This window comes from Zalophus californianus, chromosome X (genome assembly GCF_009762305.2).
Source record: "Zalophus californianus isolate mZalCal1 chromosome X, mZalCal1.pri.v2, whole genome shotgun sequence".
Classification (NCBI taxonomy): Eukaryota; Metazoa; Chordata; class Mammalia; order Carnivora; family Otariidae; genus Zalophus; species Zalophus californianus.
The window spans coordinates 109,192-120,665 of record NC_045612.1 but is presented as its reverse complement, the minus strand read 5'-3'; the positions used below and the strand labels follow the sequence as shown (position 1 = coordinate 120,665).

The window sequence follows — 11,474 nt, the reverse complement described above, 5'->3', positions numbered from 1 at the left end:
TTTCTTTTTTTATTTTTATAGGGTTCTTTTTTATTTTTTTAAAGTTTTTATTTGAATTCCAGTTAGTTAACATACAGTGTAATATTAGTTTCTGGCGTACAACTTAGTGATTGAACACTTCCATACAACACTGGGTACTCATCACAAGTGCCCTCCTTAGTCCCCATCACCTATGTAACTCACCCCCCACCTCCCTTTGGTAACCATCAGTGTGTTCTCTAAAGTTAAGAGTCTGTTTCTTGGTTGGCCTCTCTGTTCCTTTTTTTTTTTCTTCCATTTGTTCATGGGTTTTGTTTCTCAAATTCCACATATGTGTGAAATCATATGTTATTTGTCTTTCTCTGACTGACTTATTTCACTTAGAATAATACTCTCTAGCTGCATCCATGTCATATTCTCTCCAGAGAATAAAACCTCAGACTTCTGTTGGTTTGAGCATAAACATGGCAACCATATTCTGGCTTAAGTAAAGAGGGAATTTGACACTATAAATACTCTTACCTGGATATTCAATTGGTCCTTCTTTTTCAATCTCTATCTTTGCACCCATTTTCAGAAATACTACGAATTCTTATTTTAAGTTTTATTTTTCATTCCAGTTGGTTGACATATAGTGTAATATTAAATTCTGGTGTGCAATATAGTGATTCAACAATTCCATACAACACCCACTGCTCATCACAAGTGCCCATCTTAATCTCTATCACCTATTTCACCCATCCCCCCACCTATCTCCCCTCTGGTAATCATCAGTATATTCTCTATATTTAAGTCTTTTTCTTGGTTGGCCCCTCTCTTTTTTCCCCCATGATCGTTTGTTTTGTTTCTTAAATTTCACATATGAGTGAAATCATATGGGCAATATTTATCAAAGGCAACAAATATTGACAAATGTGCCTGTGTGCCACACATTGCTTTATGTATTATTCCACTGTGTTCTCTCCCAAAACTCTTCCCTTGCCCCTCTATTTTATTTCTCCACTTCTGGAACTAACACCCTAAAATTACACTGCTTCCCCCTTCAGCACTTTCTAGTGGTTGCTGTTTATTCTCCCACACATGACTTCACTTCGTTCACAATGCAGCCTAGACTCCAGGGAGATTAAGATTTGAGTATTCTCTTCATAAAAAGTGTTGGTTGAAATTGTGTGGGTGTATGATCTCTCTCTGGCAGAAAGTATACACGAGAGAAATGCAGAACACTAATAGAATCTTTCCTTTAAAGTGATGACTATCGTAATTAGAGAAAAGAAAGAGACTTCTACTGGTAAGAGTTCCAATTACTAACAAAGGCAGGTTTACTGGGCCTCTTTAAAGTATTTCTATAAATGTATGTTTCAAAACAACTACAGTATAAAAATAATAGATACCAATTTTCAAGAATCCTCTATGTTCCAAGTATAAAATCTAATTTTCATAACAACTTTATGATATAGATTTTTTTATCACTATTGACAACAGATATGGAAACTGAGGCTTTGGAAAGTTAAGTGATTTGTATAAGGCAATACAGTTAACAAGATTTTTTTCTAGATTTATTGAGGTACAATTGATAAATAAAAATTGTATAATTCAATGTAGACAATGTAATGTTTTGATAGATGCATATATTGTGAAATTAGTACCACAGTCAAGCTAATTAACATAGCCATCACCTCACATAGTTTTTGTTTTTTACTTAAATTCAATTTAATTAACATATAGTGTATTATTAGTTTCAGAGGTGATTTAGTGGTTCATCAGTTGCATATAACACTCAGTGTTCGTTACATTAAGTGCCCATCACCCAGTTACCCCATCCCCCCACCTCTCCCCTTCAGTAACCCTCTGTTTGTTATAGTTAAGAGTCTCTTATGGTCTGTCTCTTTCTCTGTTTTCATCTTATTTTTCCTCCCCTTCCCCTATGTCCATCTCTTTTGTTTCTTAAATTCCACATGAGTGAAATCATATCTTTGCCTTTCTCTGACTGACTTATTTTGCTTAGCACAATACCCTCTAGTTCCATCCACATCATTGCAAATGGCAAAATGTCATTCTTTTTGATGGCTGAGTAATATTCCATTGTATAAATATACCACATCTTCTTTATCCATTCATTTGTCAGTGGACATCTGGGCTATTTCATATTTTGGCTATTGTGGACATTGCTGCTATACATTGGGGAGCATGTGCCCCTTCAAATCAGTATGTTTGTATCCTTTGGATAAATACCTAATAGTGCAATTGTTGGGTTGTAGGGTAGTTCTATTTTTAACTTTTTGAGGAAATTCCATACTGTCTTCCAGAGTGGTTGCACCAGTTTTCATTCCTACAAACAGTGTAAGAGGTTTCCACTTTTTCCACATCCTTGCCAATATCTGTTGTTTCCTGAGCTTTTAATTTTAGCCATTCTGACTGGTAACCTCACATTGTGTGTGTGTGTGTGTGTGTGTGTGTGTGTGTGTGTGTGTGGTGGGAGCACTTGAGATCTAGTCTCAGCAATTTCAAGTATACAATATAGTATTAACTTACATTGTTATACATTAGAGCTCTAGAACTCATTCATACCACATAAATGAAACTTTGTACCCTTCAAACTCCCCATTTCTTCCACCTACCAGTACCTGGCAATTACCATTCTACTACCTACTTATATGAATTTGACTTTTTTGTATTCCACCTATGAGATCAGGCAATATTTGTCTTTCTGTGTCTGGCTTATTGTACTTAGCATAAGGACCTCCAGATTCATCAATGTTGTCACAAATGGCAAAATTTCCTTCTTTTTAAAGGGTGACTAATATTCATATATATATATATAAATTTTCTTTATCCATTAATCCACCAGTGGACACTTAGGTTGTTTCCATATCTTGGCTACTATATGAATAACACTGCAATAAACATGGGAGTGCAAATATCTCTTTGAGATACTGATTTCATTTCCTTCAGATATGTACCCAGAAGCGAGATTCCTGGATCATATGGTAGTTTCATTTTTAAATTTTTTGAGGAACCTCCATACTGTTTCCATAATGGCTGTACCAATTTACATTTCCACCAACAACATACAAAGGTTCCCAGTTCTGCACAGCTGATCAACGTTTATTATCTTTCATGATTTTGATAATGGACATTCTAACAGGTGTGAGGTGATACTTCATTGTAGTTTTGATTTGTATTTTCCTGATGATTCATGATGTTAAATGCTTTTTCATATACCTTTTGGACATTTTTGTGTTTTCTTTGGAGAAATGTCTATTTAGGTCCTCTGCCCATTTCTTAATCAGGTTGTTTGGGGGCTTTATTGTTTTGTTTTGTTTTGTTGCTATTGACTAGTGAGTTCCTTATGTATTTTGGATTTTAACCCTTATCAAACGAATAGTTTGCAAATATTTTCTCCATTCCATAGGCTGTCTTTCACTCTGTTGATGGTTTCCTTTGCTGTACAGATTTTTGGTTTGATACAATCCCACTTATCTCTCTTTGCTTATGTTACTTGTGTTTTGATGTCATATACAAAAAAATCACATTAAGTTTCTGGCTTATTTGCTTGTCTGTTGCTTGCCACAACCAGTATCAAGATCTCGAGCTAGTGGTTATGTTGGCCTTTCCCATTAGTTTGTCATTGAGGTTGTTCTTGTTTTCAACAATACCAGTCGTGGCTTTTTCTATGCCCAACTCTAACTCAGGACCACTTCTTCCAGCAGTGAAGTTGCTGGTCCTTATGACTTACCTCATCTCTGGAGAAGTACCGTGGCATGGAGTTGGAGGTGGGTATAGGAGCAGTTCCAGACTAAAATGACACAAACTTTCATCATTCTTATTGAGGTTTAGTAGTTTTTCTTGAATAGACTCTTCTCAATTTGTTTTACACGTTTGGCTAGTTTACAGATTTCTGTAATCTTAGTTTTTGAAAGTTTTGTCTAGTTTTATTGTTTTTTTTTGTTTTTTTTTTTGGTGAAGTGGACTTGCCAATGTCCTCATTCAGAATTTCTGGAAGTCCTGCCCTAGATCATTGATTTTCTTTATCTTTCTTCTTTTTTAATATAATCATTGGAAGCTATAAATTTTCATATAAGTACTGCTGTATCTGTAGACCTACAGATTTTGATGTGTTGCATTTTGATTATCACTAAGTTATAAATATTTTCAATTTCTTCTTTGACTCATGGGTTATTTAGAAGGGTGTTTATTCATATCCAAATAGTTAAGGATTTTCTAGGTATCTTTTTTTCTTCAAATTTTTATTTAAATATTAGTCAACACACAGGGCAATATTGGTTTCAGGAGTAGATTTCAGTGATTCATCACTTACATACACAGTGGTGTCTTTTAACTATTTTTTTGTAATTTAATGTTGTTTGGGTCAGTGAACAATCTCTGTTTTCAATTTCTTTTAATTTATTAAGGCTTATTTTGTGACACATCATATGGTCCTTTGTGATGAATGCTTCATGTGTAGTTGAAAATAATGCGTATTTTGCTGTTTTGGGATGAAATGTTTTATAAATGTTAATTGAACCATTATTAATGTTTAGTGTTGTTCAGGTGTGACTCTTTTTGGGGTTTCTACTGAATGTCTAACATTTATCAGAGGTATTTTTACTCTGGTTGGTCAGAACTCACATAGCTCTCAGTTCTGTGTGAACTCTAGGTAGTTGTTATTTGATTTGTGTTGTGGGGGTTTTGTCATATACATGTGTGGATTGATGTTTAACCAAAGACTTATGAAGACCCCTATACAAATTTCTGGAGAGGTTTTCCTGACTAATTCTCCCCTCCTCGGTTCTCCACCCCCAAAGTTTTAAAATCCCAAGCATCCTCAAACTCAGTTCTCTGTCCTGTCAACTCAGACTGATGTGTTCTGCTTGGTATTCTCCCAGCACCATGGTCCAGAAGGTGTCTCCAAGCACAAAATCCTAATAGGGCCCACTTTATTTGTTTTCCTTGTTTTAGAGGTCACAATCCTTTGCTCTTGTTTTCCAAAGTCTGAAAACTGTCATTGCATATATATTTGTCCACCTTTTTCATTGTTTATAGCGGGAAGATAATTTCGAATGTTAAGGTTTGCGTTTGGATCTCAGACATTTTCTTTTTTCTATACTCATACCTTAGGTGATATTATCCAATCTTATTGCTTTATATAATATTTATATCTTGACACATCTCCAAAATTTATTTTTCCAGCCTGGACTTCTCTCAAATCCAGATGTATATAGTCAACTGGCATATTCACTTGAATGTTTAATGGACATCTGAAGTTTCACATATTTAAAACTAAAGTCTTGAGGAAAGAAAGGAAAGTGAGTGAGGAGCTGCCACCAGTCCTGCCGGCTGCCTGTCCCTGGACTCACTCCAACAGATAAAAACCCTGAGAATAAAGAAGAAGCATAAATTCAAACAAGTAGCTGAGTCATATGAGGTGTTATGAGATGCTAAAAACGGGACATCTAAGACAAATACAGCAAAGAAGGATTAAATGATGGAGGTGGAGGTGGAGGTGGAGCTCATTTTGACAATCCATTTGAGTTTGGCTTCACATTCTGTTGCTTAGATGACATCTTCAGGGAATTTTTTGGTGGAAGGGGTCTGTTTCATTAGACTTCTTCAAAGACTTATTTGAGGACTTTTTTTGGGAGTCTAAGAGGTCCCCTGTGGAAGCAGGAGCCGAGGAACAGGGTCGTTTTTCTCTGCCTCCAGTGGATTTCTGTCTTCTGGAGAGGGTTTTCGTCTTTTGAAACAGAATTTACTTCCCTCAGGTTACCAGATCATGGCATCACTTCATTCTTTTCCATGGCATTTGGTGGTAGTGGGATGGGCAACCTCAAATCTATATCAACTTCACTAAAATGGTTAATGGCAGAAAAATCACTACAAAGAGAATTATTGAGTGGTGAAGAAAGAATAGAAGTTGAAGAAAACAGCTAAGTCCTTAATAATAAATGGTAAGGAGCATCTGCTACACTTGGATAACAAGCAACTCGATGCACATATGTCTGAGGGTTACAGAAGGGAGGGAGTGGGGGATGGGGTAAGCGGGTGATGGGTATTAAGGAGAGCACCTGTGGTGATGAGCACTGGGTGTTATACACAACTAATGAATCGTTGAACACTACATCAAAAACTAATGATGTATTATATGTTGGCTAGTTGAACATAATAAAAAAAATCAATGCACACATGTAACAGAAATGTTACCTGTAACCAGCACCATCGAGGATTAACAGGAATGTTTTTTTTGAAGATTTCAAACGAACTCAACTTTCAGCATAACTGTAACTAATCTAAAGTATTTATACACATTGGAGCCCTATTTGTCATAGACTTTTGAGTTTATTGTTGGGACCACATAGTAGGACCATTAATTTGGGGGGATTTTGTTTTTTTTGTTTGTTTGTTTTGTTGGTTTTTTTATTGTTGTTTTTTGCTTTTGTCTTTAAAATTATTGTAAATCTCTGTATGCACTTTGCTTTTTTATTAAACATACTCGAAGGTGGCCATGATTCTTACACTAACACCAGCATGGACCTGCTTTTCCATTGTGTTTCAGATGTGACCCAAGTAGTCAGCCTGCTGTGAAGTTAACATTGCCAGGATGAATCTTCCACAAAAATAATTTCAATTTTTATCAGTATTTAATAACAAGAGATATTAATGCATTAATGGTAATAGATTTTTCATTTAATATAAATTGAGGATGCTTTTCTAGTTGTGAATGAATGCTGACAATTGGTTTTTTTTTAAGATTTTATTTATTTGACAGAGAGAGACACAGTGAGAGAGGGAACACAAGCAGCGGGAGTGGGAGAGGGAGAAGCAGGCTTCCCACTGAGCAGGGAGCCCGATGGATGTGGGGCTCAATCCCAGGACCCTGGGACAATGACCCGAGCCGAAGGCAGACGCTTGACGACTGAGCCACCCAGGTGCCCCAGACAATTTAGTAAGTTTTAAAAATTGTTTAAATATGTAACATCAAGCTTAGGTTTAAAAAAGTAAAGCTGGTAAACTGGATCTTTGTCACTTGCTTAAAAAAATGCAAAGGTGTTTGGTGCAAAAAAACAAACCAAAACAAAACAAAAAAACCAAAAAACCCTAAAGTCTTCATTCCTTTATCCTTTCTTTCCAAACCTTCTTCTATACCAGTGTTCATTTACATAAGTGACAACTCCATTATTCTAGTTGTTATGTCCATCCTTGAGTCTTTTCTTTCTCTAACACCCCAAATGTAATCTATCAAGAAGTCCTTTTGGCTATGCCACTCAAAATATATATAGAATACAACCCCCTTTTATGACCTACACTGCTACTACCCCATCAAAGCTTGCATTATCTCTCACCTATATTACCTTAATAGCCTCCTAACAGGTTTTCTTGCTTCTGTTACTGTACTCCCCACATTCTATCTCCTCAGAAAAACCAGAGTGGTTCTGTTAAACGATAAGTGAGATAACGTCATATCTCATCTCAAAATCTGTAATAGCTTCCCAGATCATTTTCTTTCCTTGATCATTCCACCTTAGCAGGGCCAGGACTAGAGTGAGGCAAAAGAGGAACCGAATACACAAAATTTAAGGAAGCATTCATTCTCAGGGCCTAAACCTTGTCCTGGCCCTGTACTCTAGCCATATCAACTTCCTTGCTGTCCTTCAAAAATCCCAAGAATGTTTTGGCCTTGGGTCCTTTGCATTTGATGTGTCCACTGCCTTGAATATGTTCTTCCACCCAGTACTTGCATGTTTTGCTTGAGCTCTTCATTCAGGTTGCTATGAAAATCGCCTTGTCAATGAGGCTCTACCTCACACTCTCACTCTGTTATTCTGTCCCTTTATGCCTCTCTAGTTTTCTTCTTAGTACTTACCACCACTTAATATATTATATCTTTATTCATTTATTGCCTATATCTACTACAAGAATGCAAGCTCAATGAAAACAGAAATTTTGTTTTATTTTGTGCTGTGTCCCCAGGAATTGGAATAGTGCCTGGTCCATTGTAAGCATTCCATAAATTATTTTTTGAATGAATGAATATGTACAGCCTCTTTTTTTTTTACCTTTTTTCATTTCATTCCTTGCAAACAACACATGCTTAGATGATTTTTTACTCAATTTTACAGACTTTGTCTTTTAAAGAGATAATTGAGATTATCCATATTTTGTATGTTTGATACACTTTATTTAATTACATATTATTTAATATACGTTATTTAATAAACGTTATTTATTTTACATTGTTTTGCCCAAGTTTGATCATTTGATCAAGCTATTAATTCAGTCTTTCCTTCATTAATTTGTGAGCTCTAATATGCTTTACCGTTTCATTAATTGTTACCTCAACTTTCAAACACATTTGCCTCCGCTATTATTTGAAAACATGATTTCTTCTCTATTAAGATTTCAGCCACTCCAATATTTTTATTTAGAATATTTTCTTATTTATTTGGAATACTTTCACTTTTCTCCCTCTACTAAATTCATACTTTTTCTAATAAGATCTTTAGAATGTGTTTACTTCTCTGTTTGCACTCCTTTTTTAATCCACCACTCTTATTTTTCATAGATGAGGTAGTACTTTTAGTTCTAGACATAGAAATATGGAACTTCTATTTCAAAAGTCCTTATTTAACATTTATATTACCCATTTCTAGATAGTCTATTATTATCCACTTACATTAACTACTATATTTCATATGCAGACCTTTTTTTCTCTTCAGGGATTGTTCCCCTATTGTTTGATTAATTTGGTTGCTTTCCATGTTTTTTTCTCCTTCTGGAGCTGAAATTATTCACATATTTGGCCTCCTGCATCTATATATCAATGTAGATCCATGCCATAGAGCTTTTTGATATTGATCCCTAGGCACTTGTTTAGCTCACAGTATAAGAAGCCCAGCACCAATTCTTTTTGTTATATTTATCACAGTATCAAAAACTTCATTTGTCTCCAGGCTATAGGTGCCATTTGATCCAGGTGAGGCAGATAATTCAGAGTTAGTAGAGGAAAAGTGAGCTTTGTTCAGATATCCATCTTTCTAGAGGGTAGGTTTTAAATGGCAGTTCACTTGGGAGAGCATTGTTTTCTTCTAAAAGCATGGGAGATAACATATTTTTCTTCTCTTTCCCTATTTCTTCCTCACTTTTGTTTGTAATGGTAAGGGTACTTTCACCTAGGTGTACTCAGAAACTTTGGCCTTCTCTCCTGCTACTTCTTTTGTATACTCTTCCTCACAAAACTCTGAAAAAATAGTGTGGTTTGAGGCATACTCTTCTTTAGAAGAGGCTAAGCTATTTCTTAACCAGAGTTATTCTTTGTTTTTTTTTAATCTGTTCATTCATTTAAAAATATTAAGCACCTATTCTGTGCCAAACAGTGTTCTAAGTGAGTTAGACATATACAGTCTCTACCCTCATGAAACCTATATTCTATTGTGAAGAAATAATCACAAGTTAATTTCATATAGCTATAAAGTATAGAAGGAAACTGTGGGATGATGATGGGGAGTACTGGGATAAGAATGTGAATCAATAATATCTTGGAGAGGAAGGTTTGAGTAAAGAAGCCTGGTAAAAAATAAAGGGAAAACTTTTGATAGTAGAAATCCTTGTCTACCACTACACAAAGGTAGGAAAAACAAACACAGCTTGCTCTTTTTCAGAACTTCATGTCAAATTATAAAAACAATTTGTAGCTTAGAAATATATAATCAGGAATAAGTTATACCCCTGACCAGGTAGAATAAAGTTTCATATCAACAATTTAACAAATTTCAGAAGAACCCCGGTGCTCCAACTAAAGCTGTGCACAAATCTTAACTGAGCTTCCCATTTATATTCACCTGCCCCCAAAGTTAGAAATGAAAATTCATGGGCCTCTCCTCAGACCTAGGAATTTGTATTTTAACAAGCCCTCCAAGTGACCCTTATCTAAGGTAAAGTTTGATAAATGCAAATTTAGAGCATAATATATAGGTAGAAAGAACTTTAAGTTGCCAACATTTTATTAGTGCAAAAAAGGAGGTCTAGAATAGGTAGGATCACCCATGTTAACATATAAGCAGGGTGAAAAGAAATACCATAGCCAATACTCAAACACACTAGGGGAAAAGTAGTCAAAAGAACTAAATCTGGAAGAAAATATATAACAAATACTGAAAGTCACCCCTCATCTCCCTCAAGTAATAAAATTCCTGTGTTATGTCTGGGCATATGGTTGCACAGTTAGAAAGTGATATTGCTCAGCCTTTGTTACAGCTAGATGTGGCCATATAATTAAGTTCTGACCAATCGGATGTGGGAAAAAGTAATAATGCTTCACTTTCAGATCCTCCTCTTGAAAGGAATGAGTACGCTCACCTTCCCCTTCCCCTTCTTACTGGCTGTAGATATGAAAATAGTAACTGGAGAAGCCTGCTTAGACACAGACATGGAAACTACACAATTTGTCCTACCAGCCACATACCACCACCTTACCTCTGAACTATAATGTGAAATAGGATAAAATTGTATCTTGTTTGAGCTACTGTATTTTGGGGTCTCTTTGTTACAGCAGTTTTGAATATACCCTAATAAATACACTGCGTGAATCCGATAAAACAAGGACTGAAAGACAAATGATAAGACAACAAAATAAGATGAAAAGGTAGAGTGTAGAACTCAGGAATCAAATCAAAGATCAAAACAATACTATTGGGGCACCTGGGTGGCTCAGTTGGTCAAGTGGCTGCCTTCAGTTCAGGTCATGATCCCAGGGTCCTGGGACTGAGCCCCAATTCGGGCTCTCTGCTCAGCGGGGAGACTGCTTCTTCCTCTCCCTCTGCCTGCCTCTCTGCCTACTTGTGCTCTCTTTTTCTGTCAAATAAATAAATAAAATCTTTTAAAAAATACTATTGTAGAATTAGTAATTAGGAAATTGAAAAGAATAAAAAAGATAGGTTAAAATATTGTTATTAATATAAAGAAATGCCTGAGATATATTTACTCAAGAAATACTTGTGTAGCAGCTACTTTTTTTCCACACAGTGTTCTAGGTACAAATAATTGGGGGAAAGAGTTTACATAGGTTGTATTTCAAACAAAGGAAACATTATGAGTGAAAACCTTGAGGCGGAAAAGAGATTGGTGTTTTTATTCATAATAGAAATGAAATTGGTGCAGCTAAAGCTATATGAACAAGGGGCCAGAATTGTATGGGATTAAGTTGGAGAGTTTGAGAAGGACAAGATTATGCAGGGCCTCTATGGACCATAGTAAGAACTTCAATTTTATTCTAGGCTAATTGGGAAGCCACTGGGATATTTAAGGTGGTGGACAAGCATGATCTAATTTTGTATTTTGAAGGTAGCTGTTATATGAAGGATAGATTACAAGGGGATAAGAATGGGAGCAGGGAAACCCACTTCTCACTTTCCCTCCAATAACAACTCTAAGGCAAGTAATAATGATGGCCCAAACTAGGAAATGCCAATAAGTAAATACCTAAGTGATGTTTCACAAAG

At 35.7% G+C, this 11,474-nt stretch overlaps 1 pseudogene; it reads left to right on the top strand.

Annotated features, from left to right (window-relative positions):
- The first annotated feature begins 3,652 nt into the window (after positions 1-3,652).
- Positions 3,653-6,581, top strand: LOC113930546 (annotated as a pseudogene).
- The last annotated feature ends 4,893 nt before the right edge of the window (positions 6,582-11,474 follow it).